General features: G+C 32.3%; 1 protein-coding gene and 1 long non-coding RNA gene across 4 annotated transcripts in view; one reads left to right on the top strand and one right to left on the bottom strand.

The window, feature by feature from the left end:
* The first annotated feature begins 363 nt into the window (after window positions 1-363).
* Window positions 364-24,769, top strand: part of LOC127701761 (zinc finger protein 624-like) — a 30,119-nt gene continuing 5,713 nt past the window's right edge. Inside the window, exon 1 of one of the 2 annotated variants that reach the window (XM_052205724.1) lies at window positions 364-476. The gene's annotated coding sequence lies outside the window, so the exon portion shown is untranslated. The remainder of the gene's footprint in view (window positions 477-24,769) is intronic. The other variant, XM_052205725.1, reaches the window with a different exon arrangement.
* Window positions 4,346-13,217, bottom strand: LOC127701766 (uncharacterized). 2 transcript variants are annotated; one of them, XR_007982214.1, is made up of 3 exons: window positions 12,125-13,217; window positions 9,884-10,077; window positions 4,346-4,743 (listed from the first exon to the last, which is right to left on the bottom strand). It is a non-coding gene; the product is annotated as an uncharacterized LOC127701766 (long non-coding RNA). The 2 variants fall into 2 exon arrangements; XR_007982213.1 differs by lacking the exon at window positions 12,125-13,217 and having other exon boundaries at window positions 9,884-10,152.

The raw sequence follows: 24,769 nt of genomic DNA, 5'->3' as shown, positions 1-24,769 counted from the left end.
CTCGGTAAAATACTATTGTCAAAAATGGCAATTATCATTGAATATAGAAAAAACTCAAATAATAGTATTTAATAAATCAGGTGAACTATTGAAAGACTAATTTTTATTTTGAGCAAAATCTTATCAAAAGTGTTCCAAGAGTATAAATACCTAGGTATTGTAATGACAATCTCCGGCGCAGAAATCATATCCGTTCCGTTCAATACTTTGTAACACTACACTCAATATTGAGTTCCAATGAGGATAAACAGTTTTGTAGCCCTTCTTTGGTTTGAGACATTAAAATTAAAATTATTTTAAAGTATGCGACGCTGTTCGTTAAAAGAAAGAATTATTACTAAAACTAACATACAATTTGAATATGTCATGTGACCATCTTGTGTAGGTCACGTTTTAACATGAACAAGGAAATAAAATACTTCCCAACTAGGTGTGTGGTTCATCAATGCTCAAATGTAATCGGCATTATTTAAAAGGTAAGTGATACATGACCTTGATTCAAAGTGTATATTGTCATGTACAGTTCGGGTACATATTGGACAAACGATCTTTTCAAACTTATGGTTCATATCGACCCTTTGACTTCGTCTAAAATGGCAGCATTCGGCGTCACAGGAAAAAAATAAAATGGCCTTTCTAACTCGGTACATACACACCGGTGCATATGGAAAGGTTAAAAGCATAACCCAGATAATCATAATTCAAATATCCTAATGTTGTCAGAAATATCTATTGTCCCTCTATTGTTCATGTCAATTAATACAGTTCACTTCGATAATTACCTATTGAGGAAGTTCTCAAACATTTTCCCCAACTTTGTTTATTTTGGCATATTATATTAAAGAACGAAAAAAGTGCATAGCGAAATCTAATCCAGATTTTAATTTTCTGAAACATAAAATTAATTTGAAATCTATATATCTAGATTCTAGGTCATGCGGCATTGCCGTGCCTTTAAAAATTTTCCAGATGGAAAAGCTTTTCTGACGAAAAGTAGTAATTTGTGTGGTTTAAACATGGCAATTTTAGCTAAAGGGTCCACATGAACCTTATCCATGTTATCACGATCAACCATGCGGTACGGGACTTTCCTTGTTATTAATGTGGCGTGTTTACACACAGACAGAGGTAACTTAAATTTCTATACATGGACTTAGTATAAAAAACAAGTCAAGAAACTCAAAAACCGTTATATATGCAATTTGCAACTAGAAATTCAAATGTCTTTATGTGATTGGTTAATATTTTACATAGAAACCTAAAACGAAAATCATAAATGTTTAAAGGGAGAAGATGTTTTTTGATGTCTTCAAAAGGAAAGGGAGAAGAATACTTGTTGCTGCTTCACATTTCTACTCAATTTAAGGCTTAAAATACATGTGTTTCCGCTAACGAAACTGACACTAATTTTAAGTGCTACCCGTATGTTGGGGTGGGGGGCCCACAAGTTGTTTTTCGTCATTTTTTTTTTAACAAGTACTATTAAAATCAAACTGTTTCCCTTTTATAACCAGTGAAAATACGTTTTGAGAAAAAAACTATTCGCCTACTTCAGTACCAATCCTAACTTTTTCCAGGATTTTAGAGGACACATGTATTTTGTTATTGGCCTTCTTAAATCTCGGGTCCCTTAGATATTTTTTTTCACATTTTCACATGCCAATTTCAGAGCCGATTTTAAACTGAAGTTTTGCAAGTCACAAATGCTTATTTTTTTATCACCAAATTTAAAAGCTAAAATATCAAGAATAAAAGTTAATTAGGCCTACAAAGAGGTGTTGTGTCAATTGTATTTCTCAATAAATACATGATTAAAAGAGAACTTGCCGAACGTCATTATACACTTATTCCATCAGATAAGTGAAAGTTTAAAAATGGGCTGTGATTTATTGATTGATCAAAGTCGGGTGACACATTTTTGTCGAGCCTTCGACTTTAGTCGAAAAAGCGAGACATAGCGATCCTACATTCCGTCGGCGTCGTCGTCGGCGGCGTCCACAAATATTCACTCTGTGGTTAAAGTTTTTGAAATTTTAATAACTTTCTTAAACTATCCTGGATTTCTACCAAACTTGGACAGAAGCTTGTTTATGATCATAAGATAATATCCAGAAGTAAATTTTGTAAAAATAAAATTCCATTTTTTCCGTATTTTACTTATAAATGGACTTAGTTTTTCTGCCGGGAAATATTACATTCACTCTGTGGTTAAAGTTTTTAAAATTTTAATAACTTTCTTAAACTAACCTGGGTTTCTACCAAACTTGGACAGAAGCTTGTTTATGATCATAAGAGTATCCAGAAGTAAATTTTGTAAAAAAAAAAAATCCATTTTTTCCTTATTTTACTTTTAAATGGACTTAGATTTTCTGCCAGGAAACAACACATTCACTCTGTGGTTAAAGTTTTTAAAATTTTAATAACTTTCTTATACTATTTTGGATTTGTACCAAACTTGGACAGAAGCTTGTTTATGATCAAAAGCTAGTATCTAGAAGGAAATTTTATAAAAAAATAAATCCATATTTTCCGTATTTTACTTTTAAAAGGACTTAGATTTTCTGCCAGGAAACAACACATTCACTCTGTGGTTAAAGTTTTTAAAATTTTAATAACTTTCTTATACTATTTTGGATTTGTACCAAACTTGGACAGAAGCTTGTTTATGATCAAAAGCTAGTTATCTAGAAGGAAATTTTGTAAAAAAATAATTCCATTTTTTCCGTATTTTACTTTTAAATGGACTTAGATTTTCTGCCAGGAAACAACACATTCACTCTGTGGTTAAAGTTTTTAAAATTTTAATAACTTTCTTATACTATTTTGGATTTGTACCAAACTTGGACAGAAACTTGTTTATGATCAAATGCTAGTATCTAGAAGGAAATTTTGTTTTCTTCCAGTTAACATTACATTCAGTCTGCAGTTAAAGTTTTTAAACATTTATTAGATTCATAAACTATCCTGGATTTTTACCAAACTTGGACAGAAGCTTCTTACAATCAAAAGATAGTATCAAGAGGAATATTTTTATTGATTAACTTCCTCATTTTTGTTGAGCCTGCGATCAACAGAAAAAGTAGGCGAGACACTGGGTTCCGCAGAACCCTTACGAATTTTTCATATCTAAAGTATGTTAATTTTATGTATAGATTCATGACCAGAACAATTAAGGAAACACACTTTGGGTTGCTTAGAAAAATAAGCAGACAAGGACAAGAGTGACGGAAATTTTGTAGACAGCTAAAATGAAAAATAAAAGGTCAAAAATTTGTCTTGCAACAATTAACCTACGAAAAGTAGGCGTGGTGTATACGTCAAGCAGACGCCAAACCAACCAAAAGTTATCTAGAGGCATCATCAGAAATGTGTGCTTACAATATGTTAAGCTCTAGATCCTTCATGGCCTATAAATATGTGAAAATTTAACAGAAATCTCCCATTAACATCAATTACGTATACGTATCGTCAAAGAGTTGTTCCAAGATGTCTTTGTCGTGTCAAAAGCGTAATTATCTACGCACTTGGCATAAAATTAAAACAGCACAATCAACAATTCTAAAAATAAGCAAAATCAATAGAACTACAATATAGATTGTAAGATAACCATAGCTTTAAATTAACAGTTTTTTAAAAACTTTGTTGACATTTTATTGTGTGTTTTTATCTCATTAGATCAACGAGCTATGGATTGGCTTTTGTTGCTTTCTATTGAAGTCAGAGTACCTTCTCTGATGTCCCATGTATTCTTTAAGCTTAAAACACTGGACACTTTTAATTTGCAAAACACTCATTTGCAAATCCGCCGCCGCCTCTCCTTAGAGCTACAGTGTCGTGTATATAACCATAATGTGCGGAATTACATGGGATTCAATAAATTCATTGCTTTTCTGCTGTCATTATTATATATATTTTTTTATTTGATTTAGAAAAACATGGGATTTTCAATATCCCATGGGATAAGGCAAATCCCATGGGATTGACCATTATCCCATGGGATTTTGGTTAAATCCCATAGGATTTTTTTGGGTCCCATGGGATAATTGTAGTCCCATGGGATATTTGTTGTCCCATGGGACAAAAAAAATCCCATGGGACTATAATTATCCCATGGGATTTTTAATATCCCATGGGACACATGGGATAAAATAAAATCCAATTAATCCTATGGGATTCAAATTATAAATATACAGTAGTGTGTATGTTACAATAAATTCTGTTTGGTAGTAAATTGTTTTAAGATGAATCTTTTTAGTCGAATATCTTTTTTTCCTTGGAAATGTTAATGCAATCATATTGTTCTATAATTGTTCAAAACTAAACTTTTAAACAACAAAGCAGATAATGTAAGTATCAATATATGTTTATTTATGAATTCTAGAATACTTTTTTGAAACACAATTTTTTCCCATTTGGAATCAATGAAAACTCTATTATTAGGCTTAACATACTAGTAGCTTTTTACATAAATCTAATTTTTTTTTCAGGATATCCCTCCATCCAAAAAATTAATAGTTTCTTATCATCCAGCATTGTGTGATCTTAATGTATAGTCCACTTTTTGGCCATTCAGCACAGAACATTGACATTATTGTGGTTTTAATATCTTTAGATATTTAATAGAACTTCGATTCATTGACTGAGTGATGAAAATAATAACTGGTCTGACATTTGTCTTTGAATTTATTCTGGTCTTGTTTCTGTGTTTTCTCCTTTTATTCTAAGTGATGAATTTCAATCCTTCTGAAAAAGAACCAATAAAATCCGAAGTTATGGATAATAAAAAATTGTTTGCATACATGTAGCAAGAACATATGATTTTCAATAAAAATAGCTATGCGGTATGGATTTTACTGATTGTTGAAGGTTGTCCAGTGTCATCAGTTGCTAACCTCCTACATCCTTTGGTCTCTGATGGAGAGTTGTCAAATTAGCAATATACAGCATCTTCCTATTCTAATATTATATAACAATCAATTTATGTATTCTTCTTTATAACATTTGGGTATTTTCCCCAGTTATATATATATATATATAGATCAATGTTAAAACTTTAGGCAATTACAATAACATTCCATTTTTCACAAGAATTTGCAATATATTATACAAAACGCCAACAATAGAAACAGCACTTCTTTAAGCTTCTGAAGTTCTGAAAGAGTTCCACTTGTGTTTTATTTCAATGAGAAAATACCTTGAACTCTTTTGACATGTTGGAAATTATAACATTGATACAAAAAATTATATTGTTTTTTTTTTCTTATTTTTGTGTTGTTCGGTTGCTGTCTCATTTTTATATATGGTTATACATATATCCTAAATCTTCTTTTTGTTAACACTTAATTATTAATAGTAAAAATGGGATATTTTTTATTTTGATAATCTCAATACATTATTATTCTATCAAATAACTTATTTCCAAGTTCACAAAACACCAATGTGTCAGATATTAATTTTAAGACGTGTATAAACATGATCAACAAGCAGTTGACAGGATGTCATGCAAAAATCTCACTAATATTAAACTTTCACAAAAACTCCATACTCAGCGAGTACTATTAAAGTTCTTAGTACAGGACAAATTCCTAGTACAGGACACCATGCCTGGCAAACACTAGCATGTGTCAATGTCTAGTCAATCATGTAATCAGGCTCAAAATCTTAGTTTGGCACTGAATTTAAAAGTTCACCACATAATGAACATGTGTATGAAATTCAACTTCATGGTAAGCTATGTACCTTAACCTAAAACTTTAACCTAAGAATGTACTATAATTTCACATTATGACATTTCTATGTTCAGTGATCCATAAAATCAGGGTAAAAACAGTAAATGTGGTGTATAATGTATAAACAAGAGTGCACACGCTGAAATGTTGCGCCTTCTTTACTAATCATTGATATCATGTTGATAGTCCTAAATATAAAGCTTTACTACAACTATCACATAAACTCAACATGATCCAAGAAAATGAATTCAAGGTCATATAAACCCGACAAGAAATACATGTACACCTTACAATCATTCAATATACTAAATACAGTTGACCTATTGCTTATAGTTTCTAAGAAGCAGACTTAAACAAGGAAACTAAACATTGACCAATGAACCATGGAAATGAGGTGAAAATCTGATGAACCATGCCAGGTAGACATGTACAGCTTAGGGGATGACCATTTGATATTCTGGGGGGGGGGCCAGGAGGATTTTGAAAATTAATAACTCAGCCTTGATAATCACAAAAATAAATGGTTTGTTCTGTGGTAGTTTGAAAATAAATTACCTGACTTGCAATGTATTGAAAATAAATAACTCAGCAGGTCTAATCGAAAGTATGAGATGGCACCAGATTCTTCATAAAATCTTCCTTTTTCCAAAAAAAAAAATCTGGAAACACTTCCCATATCTTTTAATAATAAAAGTATAAATATTATTTAAATATACTTGAAATGTCAGAAAATTGGTTTCATTTAACTTGAGGTTAATTGTCTCAGGAACACTTACCTCACTTTTATTAAATCAGGGCCGTAACTACATTGAGACAAATGCCTCATGTAGGAAATTTCAAAACCAAACGCTTGTCTCCATATCAAATTGTGTTCACCGTGAGTGCCTTGCAAGAAGCAAGTTCTGTTCTCCCTCAGACGTAGCCCCTGATTTTTCGGGTTCAATGTTTCTTATTTATTTGTCTTTTGTTCATTGATTGCCCTTCTGTATTCTGTAAGTGTTGCAGTCATTTTGTAATTTAGTAATTTTATTATTAACTTGATCATGAGTTAAAAAAAACACAGCAGCCACAGACTTAACTATGTGAATTACATTTTTGCTTTTAATATCATGCATATTTGTCTTTTGATGTTGTTCCTAGAAACTTAAGTCTTACACTGAATCTATAACGTGATTTTGATTTGAGACCAAAATATTGTCATAAAATTATTAAAACAGAACTTGCATTTTCAGTTTAAGAAAGGGTCTGGGGAACACCCAGAAGGCATGATTTTGCATCATTTGTTCTATAGCTTCTTGGGCCTTCAGCGGTTCAAAAACCCTTAAAAAAATAAATTTTGCCTCGCTCCGCTCGGCAAAACATGTTTGCCAATACTTTTAAAAGAGCCTTAGTTACAACCAAACTTTAATACTGTGTATGTATGCAATACATGTATATGCATTGGGGGATATACCGGTAGAAGATTCATTTCTGCAGAGGATAATAATTAATTCTGATTAAATGGTACATAATCACTTGACTTTACATGAATTATTTATAATAAACAAATAATTTAAAAATTGTATGTTTTCGAATATTATAAATATAGTTGTGAAATAAATGATCAGTCCTTTGCTTTAATGAAAATGAAAAATCTTGCTTCAATAGTGCAGAAAATAGATAATCTGTCCTCTTAGTTTACAAAAATTAATAACCGATCCAAAACAAATCCTCCTGGCCCCCCCCAGAATATCAAATGGTCGTCCCCTTACAATCCTTCCATACAACACATATAGTTGACCTATTGCTTATAGATTAAGAAAAACAGACCAAAACACAAAACCTTAACACTGAGCAATGAACCGTGAAAATGTCAAATAAAACCTGCGAGACTGACATGTACATCATAAAATGTTTCCATACACCAAATATAGTTGACCTATTGCATTTAGTAATAGAAAAAAAGACCAAAACTCAAATAATTAACTTTGACTACTGAACCATTAAAATGAGGTCAAGGTCAGATGACACTTGCCAGCTAGACATGTACACCTTACAATCATTCCATACACCAAATATAGTAGACCTATTGCATACAGTATAAGAAAAACAGACCAAAACACAAAAACTTAACTATAACCACTGAACCATGAAAATGAGGTCAAGGTCAGATGACACCTGCCAGTTGGTCATGTACATCTTACAGTCCTTCCATACACCGAATATACTAGACCTATTGCTTATAGTATCTGAGATATGGACTTGACCACCAAAACTTAACCTTAAATATAAAAAAGAAGATGTGGTATGATTGCCAATGAGACAACTCTCCACAAGAGACCAAATGACACAGAAATTAACAACTATAGGTCACTGTATGGCCTTCAACAATGAGCAAAGCCCATACCCCACAGTCAGCTAAAAAAGGCCCAGAAATGACAATGTAAAACAATTCAAACGAGAAAACTAACGGCCTAATTTATGTACAAAAAATGAACGAAAAACAAATATGTAACACATAAACAAACGACAACCACTGAATTACAGGCTCCTGACTTGGGACAGGCACATACATACAGAATGTGGCGGGGTTAAACATGTTAGCGGGATCCCAACCCTCCTCCTAACCTGGGACAGTGGTGTAACAGTACAACATAAGAACGAACTATAATAAAATGCTTTGCTGAGCGCATCCTGATACGACCGCAGAGGTCGATCCCTGAACAGTTGGGGCAATTTGGACACAATATTCAAGCTTGATACTGTCTGAATTTGGATTGTGATCAAATTTTTGACATAATATAGGTTTCTGACACAAAATAAATGTGGTCCAAGATCTTAAAAATCTATTGCGCAATACTTTCAATTGAAGATTTCTTCTTGAAACTTTTCAAAAAATTTGAAATTTCAAAAATATTGAAGAAAAAAAAAAATCCCCCCCCCCCTTGGAGTAATTACCCCCAAACTCAATCCAAGCCTTTCCTTTGAGGTATTGAACCTTGTTGTACAATTTTAGAGAGATCCATACACTTAAACACAAGTTATTGTCTAGAAACTAGAAAAATGCTTGTTTTTGGCCCCTTTTTGCCCCTAATTCCTGCATGTTTGGGGCAATTACCCCCAAACTCAATCCCAGCCTTCCCTTTGTGATATGGAACCTTATGGTACAATTTCAGTGAGATCCATACACTTACACACAAGTTATTGTCCGGAAACTACAAAAATGCTTCTTTTTGGCCCCTAATTCCTAAACTGTTGGTACCATAACCCCCAAAACTAATCACAACTTTCCTTTTGTGGTATTGAATCTTCTTGTAAAATTTCATAGAGATCCATTCACTTAAACTAAAGTTATTGTCTGGAAACCAAATGTGTCTTCAGACGACGACGACGCAGACGATGAGGACAACATCATAGCATTATACGAACCCAAAAAAAAATTTTGCGGTCGTATAAAAATCAGTTGAAAGAGGCTTAACTCATCAGATAGATAAAAATACTACAAATACAAGTGGACGTGGCCGGGTACTTGTACATCCAAACAACAAAAAGACACTAAGTACAGATCTGAGAGTACTCGCAGTTACTGACAGCTAGTTCAAAACCAATAACAACTAATAAAAAAAATCATGCATCTAAGACTGTTCTTGTTTACTGATCCATGAAATGAGGTCTAGGTCAAGTGAAAACTCTCTGACGAGCATGAGGACCTTGCAAGGTACGCACATACCAAGTATAGTTATCCTATTACTCATAATAAGAGAAAAAATTAACATTACAAAAAATCTGAACTTTTTTTTCAAGTAGTCACTGAACCATGAAAATGAGGTCAAGGACAATGGACATGTGACAGACAGAATTCGTATCATGAGGCATCTATATACAAAGTATGAAGCATCCAGGTCTTCCACCTTCTAAAATATAAACCTTTTAGGAAGTTAGCTAATGCCACCGCCGGATCACTATCCCTATGTCGAGCTTTCTGCGACAAAAGTCGCAGGCTCGACAAAAATACATGAACATTTTAAAGTACTAAATTTTGAGTATATACATGTAAAACCACAAGTTACTAACTGAAGTTCATGGTGAACTGTAACCAAAAACTTTAAGTGAATACAATTTAGAGAAAGACAGATGAATGCACAAACACTATCAAAACAGAGCATAACACTTACCGAACAAGATGTTTTACATTTATTCTTCAGAAGCAGGAAAATTGAAGTGTTTCTTTTCTTTCTCTGCCCTCCATGATATAAACTTCAAATTCATTCATGCAAAATATGAAAATCTGCAAAAGTAGGACCTTGTATCTCAGCTTATCCACATTTTGACTTTTGAACTGCATTGTTCTTTTCATCTTGCTGGCAACCTAAACATAAAAAAAATGATAAACACATAATTCTGGATAAACTTCGTGTATTTATTTTTGTTGGTACAAACAATTTTTTCCAACTTCAAACGAAAACATCATCATTAGAAAGGACGTCATACTAACCTCCGAAATATTTAAACAAACCAAAATTAATACTTGATTAAGATCTTGTCATAAATGTATAGCATGGATACCTCTTATTTTTGAAGACCATATGTCTATTGCATACTAATATTCCTTTGTACAAGAGTATGCATATTAATATTAAAGATTGATTCTGAGGACTTTAAAATCAAAGACGTAGTGCCATTATCCCCTGAATTCATTACACTATACAATGCCATTAGGCTACTCCAAGTTGTATGCCAATCTTTAACATGTTTAATTAGCATGATTAATTTAAGTTTCATAACTCCATGTGTACACTTTGAGAATCTTACAATACTTTTTATTCTGATTTTCAGAACTTATTGTGAGGTTTTTATTAATGCGACTGAGAGCTGTATTGCATTCTTATATCTAATACATATTTATGAGCTGAAGACTACCTCCGGGTGCACGACTTTCTCGCCGCGTTGAAGACCCGTAAGTGGCCTTCCGCTGTTGTCTGCTCTTTGGTTGGGTTGTTGTCTCTTTGACATATTCCCTATTTCCATTTTCAATTTTATGTATGCAGATTTTTCTTAAATCACAATAATCAATCTCACATTTTTGTCCATTATTCAAAATTAGCAAAAATTAATGCACACAAAAATTAACATTGTTAAAGCTTTTTTTTAAAATTCAAAACAGTTGCCCAAAACCATTAAATTCCTTGTTTGATTTATTTTATATTATTCAAAGCCTTTTATAGCTAGCTAGATGGTATAGCTTTTGCTCATTGTTGCATTTATATTGTTACCTATACCTAACTTGTGCATCATTTGGTCTCTGGTGGGGATAGGCCTACTGAAGAAGGTTCAACTTGGAATTTGCCGGATAATGAGTATTTATCCAAAAATGTAGAAGAAAGATATTAATAACCAAAACCAAAATTATGCTGAAATTAAAGATGTAAATTGTCTGTAACATGTTGTTTCATTTTTATTAGTGAGGTACTGGTGACCTGACGAAATTTATAAACATGAACTTTTGAACTATAGGAGTTACCCTTCTGGAGTTTGGATCTAGGTCCATTCGCCCTGATTCACATTCAACCTTAATTACTTGTTAGCCTGAATAAGTTAATATCTGTTTGCCCTGGGTCCATCCGCCCTGATTTTAAATTTTATTTTGTTATCTTGATGTATAATGTTTATTTTTGAATAGAGTATGGTAAAGTTTGTAGAAATTTTGCTCAATATTTATATTGTATTGCTACTACCAGATAATTTACATTATTTTCCTTTGATTTGTACTATAGAATACAGGTATAAAAATTTTAATATAATACAACTGAAGACGATTTTACAGTGGCGGATCCAGAAATTTTCATAAGTGATTGCCTAAGAGGGGGCCGGCTCCTGTCATGCTTCAGTGATTCCCAATATAATCAACCAAATTTTTTCAAGAAAAGGGGGCCCCGAACTCCTGTCCCCCCCCCCCCCCACTTAATCCGCCTCTCCTTTAAAAAACAACTGAAAACCATTATAAACTGCATGTATTTATCTTAATTGAAATCAATTTCTTGAGTTTCTCATTTAGCGGATCCAGAACTTTTCATAAGGGAGGGCCGGCTCCAGTCATGCTTTAGTGATTCCCTAAATAATCCAAATTTTTCCAAAGAAAGGGGGGCCCGGGCCCCCAACCTCCCCCCTGGATCAGCCTATGATATATGTGTTTATATATCTCTCTGATATCCCATTTCAAATCAAATGTGTATTAATAAAACTTTACACTAGAAAAGTAAGGGATAGTTACTCATTTGGGAAACTTTCAAATTCACAGCAGGCCGGTGCCCGTGTTTTCATCACCCTCGTTGTATTGCGGAATAACGATTTAGGCAAATTGAGAAAAACATCATGTCTGTGGTTGATAGTAGTGTGTGTGCATTAATTTTCTATACCTTCTTATTTAATATTTTTCCAATTTTGAGTACTGACGGCAAGTGTTGTAACGTATAGTGTACCAATGTCTTGAGACCAATGTGCTATTTACAAGTGCGATCGAGGAATGCAGGGGAAAGAAACTTATCAATTATGTTTATTCTTAAGACAAAATGAGCCGCCGTAAAATGAACCGTGTCGAGGAGGTTACTGACACGTAATAGGGCAGAGACATATATACACATATGTGTATATATGTCTCTGTAATAGGGTCATCTCTCGAGAACATTAACTAGTACATTGATAATTTACTATGCAGTCAGTATCCCGAAAAAAAAACGTATGGATGCAAAACGCTTCAGTAGTGGTTTCGGCTGACTACTAATACGTGCACTTTGTCTCAAAATATCCCGGCAGCGTTAAAGTTGAAGTCAGGATCTTGGGAGGGGGGGGGGGGTCTTCTTTTTCTGTGTTCTTTATTTTTTTTAGCTATATTTCTACAAACTTACACTTTTTGATCATTACTCTCTTTCCTCATATTTTAGCATTTCATTATTCTTTAATCTTTATTGTTTGCCCGTTATTCTCTATTCTGTTAACCCCCATCCATACCCTCTTATGTGGACTTAAGCTTTCGGTAGTTTATTTTATCCTATTTCTGTCTATGTGAATGTAAATACTTTATTTATCACAAAACAAAAACTTACTAAATATTTTTTTATGAAGTCCTCACCAGTTGCGGATCCAAAAAATGTCATAAGGAGGCACTAACTGTCATGCATAAAGAGGGGCCCGCTTCAGTGATTCTCTAAATAATCAACCATTTTTTTCCAAAAAAGGGACGGGCCCCCATGTCCTCACCTTAATCCACCTCTACCCCTTCCCACTTCGTATCATTGAATTCAGATTCAAGATCTCTCTGATTAAAGTAAGTAAGTAAGTCACATTTGCTTATATCAGGTTTTTGAATTGAACTGGCGGATAGTTGTTTCATTACCAATCATACCACATCTCCTTATTTTTTATATATACGAAAGCTTTATTCATATTTTTAGGTGTATTGATGAATGTGTAAAGATGCAGCAATTGTGTAGATACATTTTAACATACAGCACAAGAGATGCAAATTATATAAAACTTATAAGTCGAAGACATACTGACAACGCCATGGCAAAAACTTGAAAACGACCAAATGACGTACAAAAGTCTATAAAACTTAACTATAGCATACAAAACGCAAACATTTAAAACGCATAAGAAGCACCCAGACAGTCAAATAGAAATTTAAAGAATAAATAATTTGTAAAGATTTTCAACTAGGCCTACAGCTATATTTTCTTATCATCTAACAGTAAACATAGGTTCTGGTACTATGTGATAAGTCATTTTTTCATGCAGACCCAGTTTCATTGATACCTTGAACTTAAAGTGGTTTTATGCATATCAGCCCAGATTGTGTGTGTAATTTTATTAAACAATTCAACAATACACGTTCCAAACAGGTTAAATTCAATTTACAAATTTACAAATTCAGATCTACTGGCATTCAACACCTAATTACTTACTTGCTGTATATTGTCAATCCCTCAACATCGTGAATACGCCATGCGAGGTGTTGGCTATGTTTGATACAGGGTGGCGGCTTCGAAGCGTAGAAAAAAAATCCAGGTAAATGAAAGTGTAAAATTTTGTTGTTGAAAATTTTAAGTACTAAATTCCTAAATTTGTACTTAACTCCGTTCTACGGGTAACATGGTTGTTTGATATGAAAATAGGATAAAAAGCATCCGGAAAAATTATCACATTATAAGTATTCGTAAATGGATATGAAAAAACTTAACAAGGAATAAGTATCGGTAAACGGACAGAAAGTCGCAGTACAAAAGTTTAAATTAATTATTTTACAATTGTTTAAATATATGAGAGAAAGTTCTTGACGAATTGACTTTATTTATAGATGGTATTTAGTTGAGGAAATGATTAATTCGCTTTCAAATAGTTTTTTTTTTATCATTAACTTATAAAATGGAGACATTTTTGACAGCATGAAGCCAGTTAATTACCAAACCACTTTGGCAGATTGTTTTCTTAACAATCATTGTTCAATATTAATATTCAAAAATAAATTTTGTTTACAAGTCCGTTTCCTTTTAAAAATGTTTCAGAAAAATACTGAAACGTTTTAAAAATTAAGTTTATTCAAAGAAAAAAATATCCCAAAACTAAATCGTGACTCAAAATTTCCTAATGAAATTGTTAGATTCCAAATATTTAGGAGAAGATTGTATTTGTACTTTATGTAATGGTGGTGATATTGGAGACGCGATTCATTATATTATAGCATTATAGAATGTTCGGCAATAGACGAAAGTAGACAAACCCTATTTAAACGGGGTTTTGATCTCCAAGGACCCCACATTTTACATCGAATAAGATCTATATTTTTTAACGTTTTCAAATGAAATAACTTGAATTGAAAATTTCCCGACTATGTGAAGATTTCTTATATTTCTAAATGGCTTCAATTATTACATACAAAACGAAAAAAATAACTTTTTTTTGTAAAAACAATATTCATGTATTATTATAATTTTTCCAAGGAAACGCTTTCTTTTTTTGTTTGTTTGCAAAGTTTACTTGTATGTGTTTAAAACCATCACCAATCAGTCCTAATTATTAAAGATCAAACGACCTAATCAAAATGATGATTGGTATTGAATATGATCATCGGTTATGCATGACGTATCCCAAATAACTTCTTTAATGTTGGTTTGATTTTATCAAAACCAAAATTATAAGACCAATAAACAGCATGCGCCATAAGTCGTCGTCTTGTGTGTGAATTTTATGCAATAAGCATAAATAGTTTCTGACATACGGCGTGACAGGGTACGTCTAAACACCGCTCAGGACCTCCTGAGTGCACTCAGGACATACAATGTGCACTCAGGACCCTTTATAGTCATCGTATTTGCACACAGGATGGATGAATTTATTCGTTACACGCTGATTATTTAAGAGTTAAATTTTGGTAGAATTTGAAATCGAACTTGGATAGATTTGTTAATTCTTATGAAATAATGAGGGCACGTGTCACTGCATGATTACACAACTACTGAGCCGTGAATTATCCAATCAACAAAATTGATTCGATTATCTTTATTGTTGTTTATGAATTGTGTTGTTAGTACTGTGTTACGTTTAAAATGAATAACACGATGTTATTAAGTTTTGTGAAAGTTGCAGTGTAGAGACCGAAAAACATTTTCTTATGGAATGAACACTTTATGACGATATTCGATATTCGATATAACCTTTTTCATGAATGTCAAGTTCAAAATTTATTCAAGATTTTCACAGCCTTGATATAGATAACAAATTTATTGAAATTATATTTATATATTAAGTATATTTTCAATGACAATATTTTGAATTTAAACTTATTAAGACAGATCAGTATTTATTTATATGATTTGCTAAGTCTAATATCTTAACTGCGTACGTGCTGTCCTTGGTCTTTTCCTTTGGTTTGGCTTACGAGCAAGTTTCTGGGGTTTTGACACTTCAAACTCTGTGCACGAAGACTTAGTCGTGGTTTGAACGGATTTCGTTTACTTACAAATTATTTAGAAATAATACCCAAATATGATAATTTTCAGAAAACAGAGATAAATTAATTTTTCAGAATTTATTTTCACATTGGAATTCGTTTGGAACAACTTTAATGAGAAAGATAAATCTTACTAAATGCGGATTTGTTAAAACATTCGTATTACTCAAGAATGAAATTACTGGACAAGAACGATAAAAATGAGAAAGAACACAACTAAATGAGATTTGATTATTTGAAAAGCGTATTTTGGTAAGTACGGCTTCTACAGTTAAGAACGGGTTCCATTTACAAAACTAAATCTTAATTCATGAAAAGTATGACAAATTTATTTCCCTTTTCAAACTCGTTCAAGGAATTTATTACTGGACAAGAACGAGTTTCAATAGGGGAATAAATCTAACTAAATGAAATTTTGATTAAATCGTTATGTTATACATACACAGCCTCTCATTGGTCAAAAAGTGTTAATTATTTGAATGAATCTCAAAGACAAGAAAATAGAACAAAACACACACACACACAATTATATAAATAAGAATTAGAACGCAATGATACCAATATTTTTTTTTTAATTCAACGCTATTTTTAGTGAGTGATCAGATTAACTGTTAGCTTGAAAGTAAATTATGAATGGTGTTTCACCGATTCTTTTTTTTTACTATGGAACAATGCAATTAAAGTCTATTGTAATATATCTAGAGATATGAAAATACGAAAGAATTATTCTTCTTCATTTTTGAAGTAAGAATAAAACTAAACTTTTTATTGCACGAAATTTTAATAAAATACGAAAATCTATACAAAGAAAATAATAATGATATTTTTTTTATCTATTAAGTTAATAAAATGAAATGAAACGAATTGAATGAAAATTTCCCAACTATATATGTAGATTTCTCATATTTCTCGACTGGCTTCAATTATTACTAACAAAAAGAAAAATGTTTATTTAACGTTTTTTTTCTAAAACAATATATCTTCATTGTTCTTTATTTTTCAAAAGACATCTTGATTTTGTTTGTTTGCCAAGCTTACTTGTATGAGGTTAGTACCATCACTAATCACTCCTAATTATTAAAGATCAAACGACCTAATCAACATGATAATTGGTATTCAATATAATCCTCGGTCATGCCTGACATATTTCACAAAAACGGCGCGTGCCGATGAAAACTTCAATAACTCCTTAAATGTTAAAATGATTTATCAAAACAAAAATTATTAGATGAAGAAATAAATTATCTATCGAATGCATACCGTCACCACTCACTAAAACATATATTTCATGTCCTGAGTGCACTTTGTATGTCCTGAGTGCACTCAGGAGGTCCTGAGCGGTGTTTAGACGTACCGGGCGTGACATGCGAAAACACCCTTTTTTTTTTTTTACAAAAAACTCAATATCTCTAAAATAAAACAACGCTCACTAAAACCAGAAGTCCCTTACTAGACGTAAAACATATATACATGTCCTGCGTGACTTTTGATGTCCTGTCTGCACTCAGGAGATCCTGAGCGGTTTTTCGACGTACCGTTAATTTATAGGCATATATTTGAAGCTGTTCTTAATTATGTACATTATCTATAGGTATACATGTATCAGACAAAAAACTTTCCAAAGAACTTAGTTCTAGTTATCTTAGGTCCTAGTCACAGGCACTTGTCTCAGAAAAAAAAATTTCTATATACTTTTAATGTCATATTAAGGTATATAGGAAACAAAATTCTGAGACAAGTGCCTATGGTCCTAGTGTGAAATAAATCCACTGGGAATTGGCCTTTTTAAACACAACTATATACACGTTTTCTCAAGGGTTTGTACATGTAAAGTGAAATTATGTTTACTAAATACGTAGTTACATAAGTTTATTTGCTACTTTTTTCTTCTTTATTTTATATAAATGATTTTTTTTTTTTAATTTTAACATTTTTTTCTACGAAAAATTTGTAGTGTTGCAATAGGGAATGGACACAGATACTTAACTACATTTAACGAAAGAAATTTTGTGTAATGTCATCAATCTGTATTACACATAGACAGGATGTTCTCTAGATAACTATGGTATTTCTAATACGTTATACACACCCCAGGGTACACGCACTGTCGTAATGGAAAATTACTGCATGCTTTAATTACCTGTAATCAGCCATGTAACAAATCAGTTGACTGACCATGTCATTACAGTTTAAAAAGTTTTTCCTCAGATCAAAACGGAATATTCATTTTAACTTTAAAATATTAAACTTTAAAAGTATACTTTGACATAATTATGAAGTAAAAGAATTTAACAATTGAATAATCGGATGTTTCCAAAGATTAAGATACAATTATATTTATTATTCTGGGACTGACAGATATATCACAGGCACTTGTCTCAGAATTTTATTTCCTATATACCTTTATTTTTTTTCTGAGACAAGTGCCTGTGAGACATATACATGCATAAGTCCCAGACATATATAATTGTAAATCAAAATGATTTACCTAATTACTGGGAAATAATATAATGTTTCAGTTATGTTGATGTCACAAATACCAGGAACGTATATATAGATATACTGTTCCCAGCAAATACACATGAATTATTTGATGATGCATGCTGGAATTTCTTATCTAAATGCATGACGGTGACCACAGACATATATATATATATATATACATTTACTGATTCTATAATTTCTTGAGAAAAAAAAATCAGGAGGGAAGTCAGAGGGAAGTGAAACAAACATTTTAAGCTTTTATTTAAAATTGTTGGGAAGACAATAAAATACGACACTGAGTTTTGAAAAGTTTATGATTGGTCTTGTTTTTTTTTTAATAAAACGAATTATATTTTGCTGGACAGGTTGCAAAGTGGCAGGTCGGATTTGACTATGTTGACAACGGTCCTAAAAAATATCCGAAAAAAACGTTGAATCAAACGATATGAACCTACGCAGTTTTATATTATAAGACTGACATACACCAGTGTGCTAACTGTGCTGGGTGAGGTGCTGTAACTTGATATACATGTATCATTAAGTTACAGTACTGTTAGGATTTGCCTGCCTATTTGCCTGTTAGTATAGACTGTCCCTGGCTTGAAAGTATGGTTCTCTGCTCAGCAACGGGTGCGTGATTAGCAAATCAAATATCTTGTAGCAGTAAAATACCTCGGGGGGGGGGGGGGGGGGGGGGGGGTGCACTTCAATATTTAATTGATAGGGGGTGTCGCTGGGGTTCTGTTACCCCACCCTTTTCATATAATTTAGATCTTAAAAATGTATACCTTTTCATATATTGCGTGGGTAAAATTGTAACCTTTTCCCATATTGATTGGGTTTCGTGGGGTGTGTTGGAAAAGTGGAATATTTAAGGCTAAGATTCTGTGTGTAATGTTTACTTACGGCGAGATTTTCGGCTGTGAAAAAATGACAGGGCTTTTCATATACAAGTAATTGGAACTTTATCGACCTTTTCATATATTTCTGATAGTTTTCCCTTGCACCTATTCCCATATTTTCAAGCAGGAAAAAGTGACCTATTCCAGCGGCACGTCCTATCATCTTGTATATAGGAAGTGCCCCCCCCCCCCCCCCCCCCCCCCGAGTAAAATACACAAATGTATAATACCTTAATTCAGGAGCACAGTCTCTCTCTACCGTAAATAACTTCGAGATTAATATGTAAGTTTACTTTGCTAATCGATGTTCCTGTAATTCAGATTTATATTTATTTGTGAGACCCCCGTCACTATTTATATTCACTCAAAGAAAGGGGTTCTCCGTTACTGGGAAAATATTATCTGATTCAGGATCAATTTATCGGTTACACTCCCCTATCACCAGTGATTCTTTGTTGTAAGCTGACATTCTGAAAAAAGGTATACTGTTGACTATCAATTTGCACGATTAGTTACAGATGTCGACTCGGACTACTGCAAAAGACAATAATTCAGTTCACTGATGTAGATTGAATAGTGGTTCGGTTAATCCCCTCTTCCCCAAACAAGTAAGAATTAGGTTACATCTTTTGGTAGTCCAAATAATTATAACGTCTTGCAAGGCTATTTTAATTTTTTTTTCTATCTATCTATCTTCATATTTCCGCACTCAGTCACAACTTTGACTATTACGTGCCCAGAAAAAAGTTAAAATAGCCTTGCAAGACGTCATAATTATTTGGACTAATCTTTTGGCAAATATGGTCGTACCACAGGGGTTTGTTACAATTTACCGGGTTTTCTATCCTTACGAATCCCGAAAAACTAACCAGGCCAGGTGATAAAAAAATCTGTCTCCCCTTTTTATCCCACCAGAATATCAAAAGGTTGTCTCCTTACACCTACATGACAAAAATATATACAAATATGGTATCATGACAATGTGACGGCTCTTCACCAGAAACTAAAGACGTAGAAGTTAACAACTATATAGGTCACTGTACAGATTTCAACAATGGGCTAAAAAGGCAAACTGCGTAATAAGCTACAAAAGGCCAAAATAGATAGACAATATCTGACAAGGGTAGAAATGTCCAGAATGTTGAAAAAAAAATCTACTGTCCATTTTAGATCTTGGGTAAACTCCTTATATTATACTGCCTGGTCTGGTGGTAGCGTGTTCACCTCAAGTGCAGAAGGTTGTTTATTTTGAACCCAACCGGGTAAAACCAAAGACTTTAAAGTTGGTATTTGCTGCTTCTCCCTTAAGCACGCTGTATTATTAAGGTGTAAGAGCAAATACTGGTTTGTTCAGAGTCAGAATAATGTGTCAAGGTAAGGTGACATGTCTCTCAGAGAACTAGCGTAAGAGATAAATTAGTCCTGGTAAAAATAATGAAAATTGGTCAGACAAATATAACTAGTATTAAAAGTCCATGGATACAGAATTTACTAGTATATTTAGTCCGATGTCAGTAATTTATGTCCCCAGACTAATTTTCCTAGTCCATGACATCACTATTCCGAGGTAAAAATGTCCAGTTTTTCTAATACTGTATGCATCATGTCAAGTATATTTGGTGTATGAAAATTTTTAAGGATGTATGTCTGTCTGGCATGTTTTGTTCAACCTTGACCTCATTTTTATGGTTCATTGCTCAATGTTATTTGTTTTGTTCGTTTTTTGGTCACTTTTTCTATTTCCTTATTTTCAAATTAGCAATAGGTCAACTATATTTGGTGTATGGAATGGTTGTAAGGTGCATATGTCTGACTGAGAAGTTTCATCTTACCTTGACTTTATTTTCATAGTACATTGGACAATGTTTAGTTTTTGTGGTTTGATCTATTTTTCGGATACTGTTAGCAATAAGGCCCCTATATTTGGTGAATGGAATGATTGTAAGATGCACATGTCTGTCTGGCATGTTTTATATGACCTTGACCTCATTTTCATGGTTCATTGGTCAATGAAAAGTTTGCATTGTTTTGTCAGTTTATCATATGCTTTAAGCATCAGGTAAATTATATTTGGTAGATGTAATGATTGTAAGGTATGCATGTCTGTCTGGCAGATTCATATAACCATGACCGCATTTTATGGTTCTTTGGTCAATGCTAAGTTTTCTTGGTTTTTTCATTTTATCAGATATTATAAGCATATGTCTACTTGTTGGTGTATGGAATGACTGCAAGGTGTCATATAAAAATAACAAGATGTCTGTCTGCCAAGGTTAATATTGCTGTGACCTCATTTTCATAGAATATTGATAATATTAAACAGCAAAAATGATGAGCAAGACAAGATGTACAAATGATCCAAAATTGTCAGTTGCCTACTAGTACTAATTATGTGATAGTAGTTATTGTCATTAAATGATAATGTTTACCCTTTTATGTGTAGGGCAAGGACATTAAAGATAAAGGGAAACTATAAACAAAAGAAATTATCAACAAATAATTTACAGACGTCAACAAAGCCTAAATGGTAAGTCCACTTCTATAAAAGTTATTGCCCTTGAATAATGATTATTATGAAAATAAGATGTGGTATGATAAATAAGAAAACTATCCACCAGAGTTCAATTAAGTGGATGTAAGCAATGCAATTACTTATTAGAGGCCAATGATGACCTGTAAATAATGAGAAAACCCATACCCTATACATGATATAGTCATCTATAAAAGACACCACAAACAAAATTTGGAACAAAACATCAATTAAAACTTCAAATATACCAGACTAATTTGAACCAACATCAACCACTGAACTATGTACAGGCTCCTGATTTTGGACAGGCAAAATATGGCAGGGTTGATATAAAGATAAGAAGCGGTATGATTGCCAATGAGACTTTTCTCCAATAGAGATCAAATGACATTAAATTTAACAAAATTAGTTCACTGTACAGCCTTCGACAATGAGCAAACCCTATACTGCATAGTAATCTATAAAAGGCCATGAAATAACAAATGTAAAACAATTTAAAAAGGGCATGGTGTCTATCCATGCTAAACATGCTTGGGGGAAACACCACAAAGGCGAAAGCTAAGTGCCTGATTTTTGCACAAAACAAAAAATAAAAAACAAATATGATATATAGCAACAATTGACAACCACTGAATAACAGGCCCCTGATTTTGGACAGCCATTTACAAAATGTGGCATGGTTTAACATGTTTGCTGGCGCCAAATCCTCCTCTAATTAAGGACAGTGGTGTAAGTGTCAGTTCATTTAAATATAAAAACTATAAAATCAGTTGAAAAGGGCTATTTTCTGCTCTTTGGTCAGGTTATTTTGATACATTCCCGTTTTCGTTTTCAATTTTATTAACTCATTAGAATGCAATAAAGCAGAAAAACAGCTACCAAAAACACAGACCGGATGTGGCTGGAAATTTATTCTTTCCCTTTAACAAAAAAGACTCAACATACAGATCTATTAGTACTGACAGTTACTGACAGCTAATTCAAAGCAAATATCAACTAATAAAATAAACATTTTGTGAGCACCCAACCCACCCCTAACCTGGGACAGTGGTTTTAATAACAGCACAACATTTGAACAAACTGTAAACATTTGTTGCAATTGGCTTAACTCAAAGGACTGCAACAAGGCACAAAAAACAACTAATATGAAAACCATAGACACAAAGCACTGAAATAAGAGTTCTTACAATTTTAAATATTCAAATGAAAGTTATATCAAAATGTACATAAATATGATAAAATAGCCATTTTATTGCTGTATTTCTCTTCATTTATAATTTTTGAGTTTTGTGTATTTGTAGGTCAGACATCTTGGTTTTCATGATCATCATTCAACAAGTCAATACTGAACAGAAAACTTAAAGTTGATATTTTTCAACATAGTGTGACTTTTTTATTAATTTGAAATGGAATGTGTTTTTTCCTACATAAGAAAGAGGAAATTTCATCATAATGACTATAAACAAAAAGGCGTCATATCATCATGATCATAGATGCACAAGAACTTAATCATGTAAATGCAACAACGTAATTATCAATTGAAAGAAGGGAGGAATGAAAAAATATATTAGTATTTTGTTGTACAAATGAACTTGCTTTGTCCACTCATTTAAATGGCTCCATCCAATAAAGATGTACGGTGGAAGATTTTTGAAGAACAGATTGCAAAAAAAGATTTTGTCTTAGAATTGTAGGAATATTCTAGTGGATGAAATAATTTATTTACTTGACTCTTATATAGAGGACTGAATAATTGTACATAGCAAGCTGAAACAAGAAAAACTAAAACTTAACAGGAAAAGTGTTTATTTTATAAATTTGCAAATATAAACGTAATATTATGAACACCACAAAGGTATAAGATTCAAATCGTTTGCATATTCATGTATTGCAATGGAACTATAACAAAGAAAACTTTAACTCATGAAAAGAGTAAACTATTAACTGTGCTTTGTCAATTTATTCAGTCAGAATATGAAATATTTTTTTCAGTTCTATTTTTCATAATAAAACAAACAAGACAAAGATTTCAAATCAATATTTTTTTCTTTTATTAAGACATGTCATCATTTTATTTCAGTTAAAGGATTTTATTTTTTGACTTTAAATAGTGTTATACTTTCCAAAATAATAATAATCTTTATTGTCATATAAACAAATTAAAAACATGTTTGTGACAAAATGAAAAAAACCAAAATACACTCATACATGTCATATATATATTATAAAATTTTTACTACCAAACAGAATTCATTGTAACATACACATTACTGTATATTTATAATTTGAATTCCATAGGATTTTATTTTGTCCCATGGGATATTAAAAATCCCATGGGATAATTATAGTCCCATGGGATTTTTTTTGTCCCATGGGACAACAAATATCCCATGGGACTACAATTATCCCATGGGACCCAAAAAAATCCTATGGGATTTAACCAAAATCCCATGGGATAATGGTCAATCCCATGGGATTTGCCTTATCCCATGGGATATTGAAAATCCCATGTTTTTCTAAATCAAATTACAGAATATATATAATAATAACAGTAGAAAAGCAATGAAATTATTGAATCCCATGTAATTCCGCACATTTTGGTTATATACACTACATTGTAGGTCTAAGGAGAGGCGGCGGCGGATTTGCAAATGAGTGTTTTGCAAATTAAAAGTGTCCAGTGTTTTAAATGAAAACACTTCGAGAATTAATAAAAAGACCCCTTTATGTAGCAACATGTTTAATGTTATAATGGTATCCCATATTATGAGTTATCACTTTAACAACATCATTGATATTGAATGAGATAGATTTGTGATAACAAAAAAGGATAAATTATTAAAAAATGGAGATTTCCTCTGCTTCAGGTACAATTTAATCTTACATATAAAAAATTCCTTCATTTTTAAAAAGCACAAAATTTTATATAAATCAGCTTTTCTTAAATTGTATAATTTTTAAAAAGGACAAAACTTCATAAATGAATCTTAATTTACAATCGTTGTTTTTTTTATTGATGAATGTATTATTTTTTTTTCAAAAACTTTCTTTAATTTATTTTTTTACAGTCATTGTTTCTTAAAACATTGAGTTTGAGGTTTGGTATAAAAATTTGATTAAATATTACATGTATTTTACC

This window comes from Mytilus californianus, unplaced genomic scaffold (genome assembly GCF_021869535.1).
Source record: "Mytilus californianus isolate M0D057914Y unplaced genomic scaffold, xbMytCali1.0.p SCAF_5, whole genome shotgun sequence".
NCBI lineage: Eukaryota > Metazoa > Mollusca > Bivalvia > Mytilida > Mytilidae > Mytilus > Mytilus californianus.
Note: the sequence above shows the minus strand (reverse complement) of the source record. Positions and strands in the feature narration are given on the sequence as shown.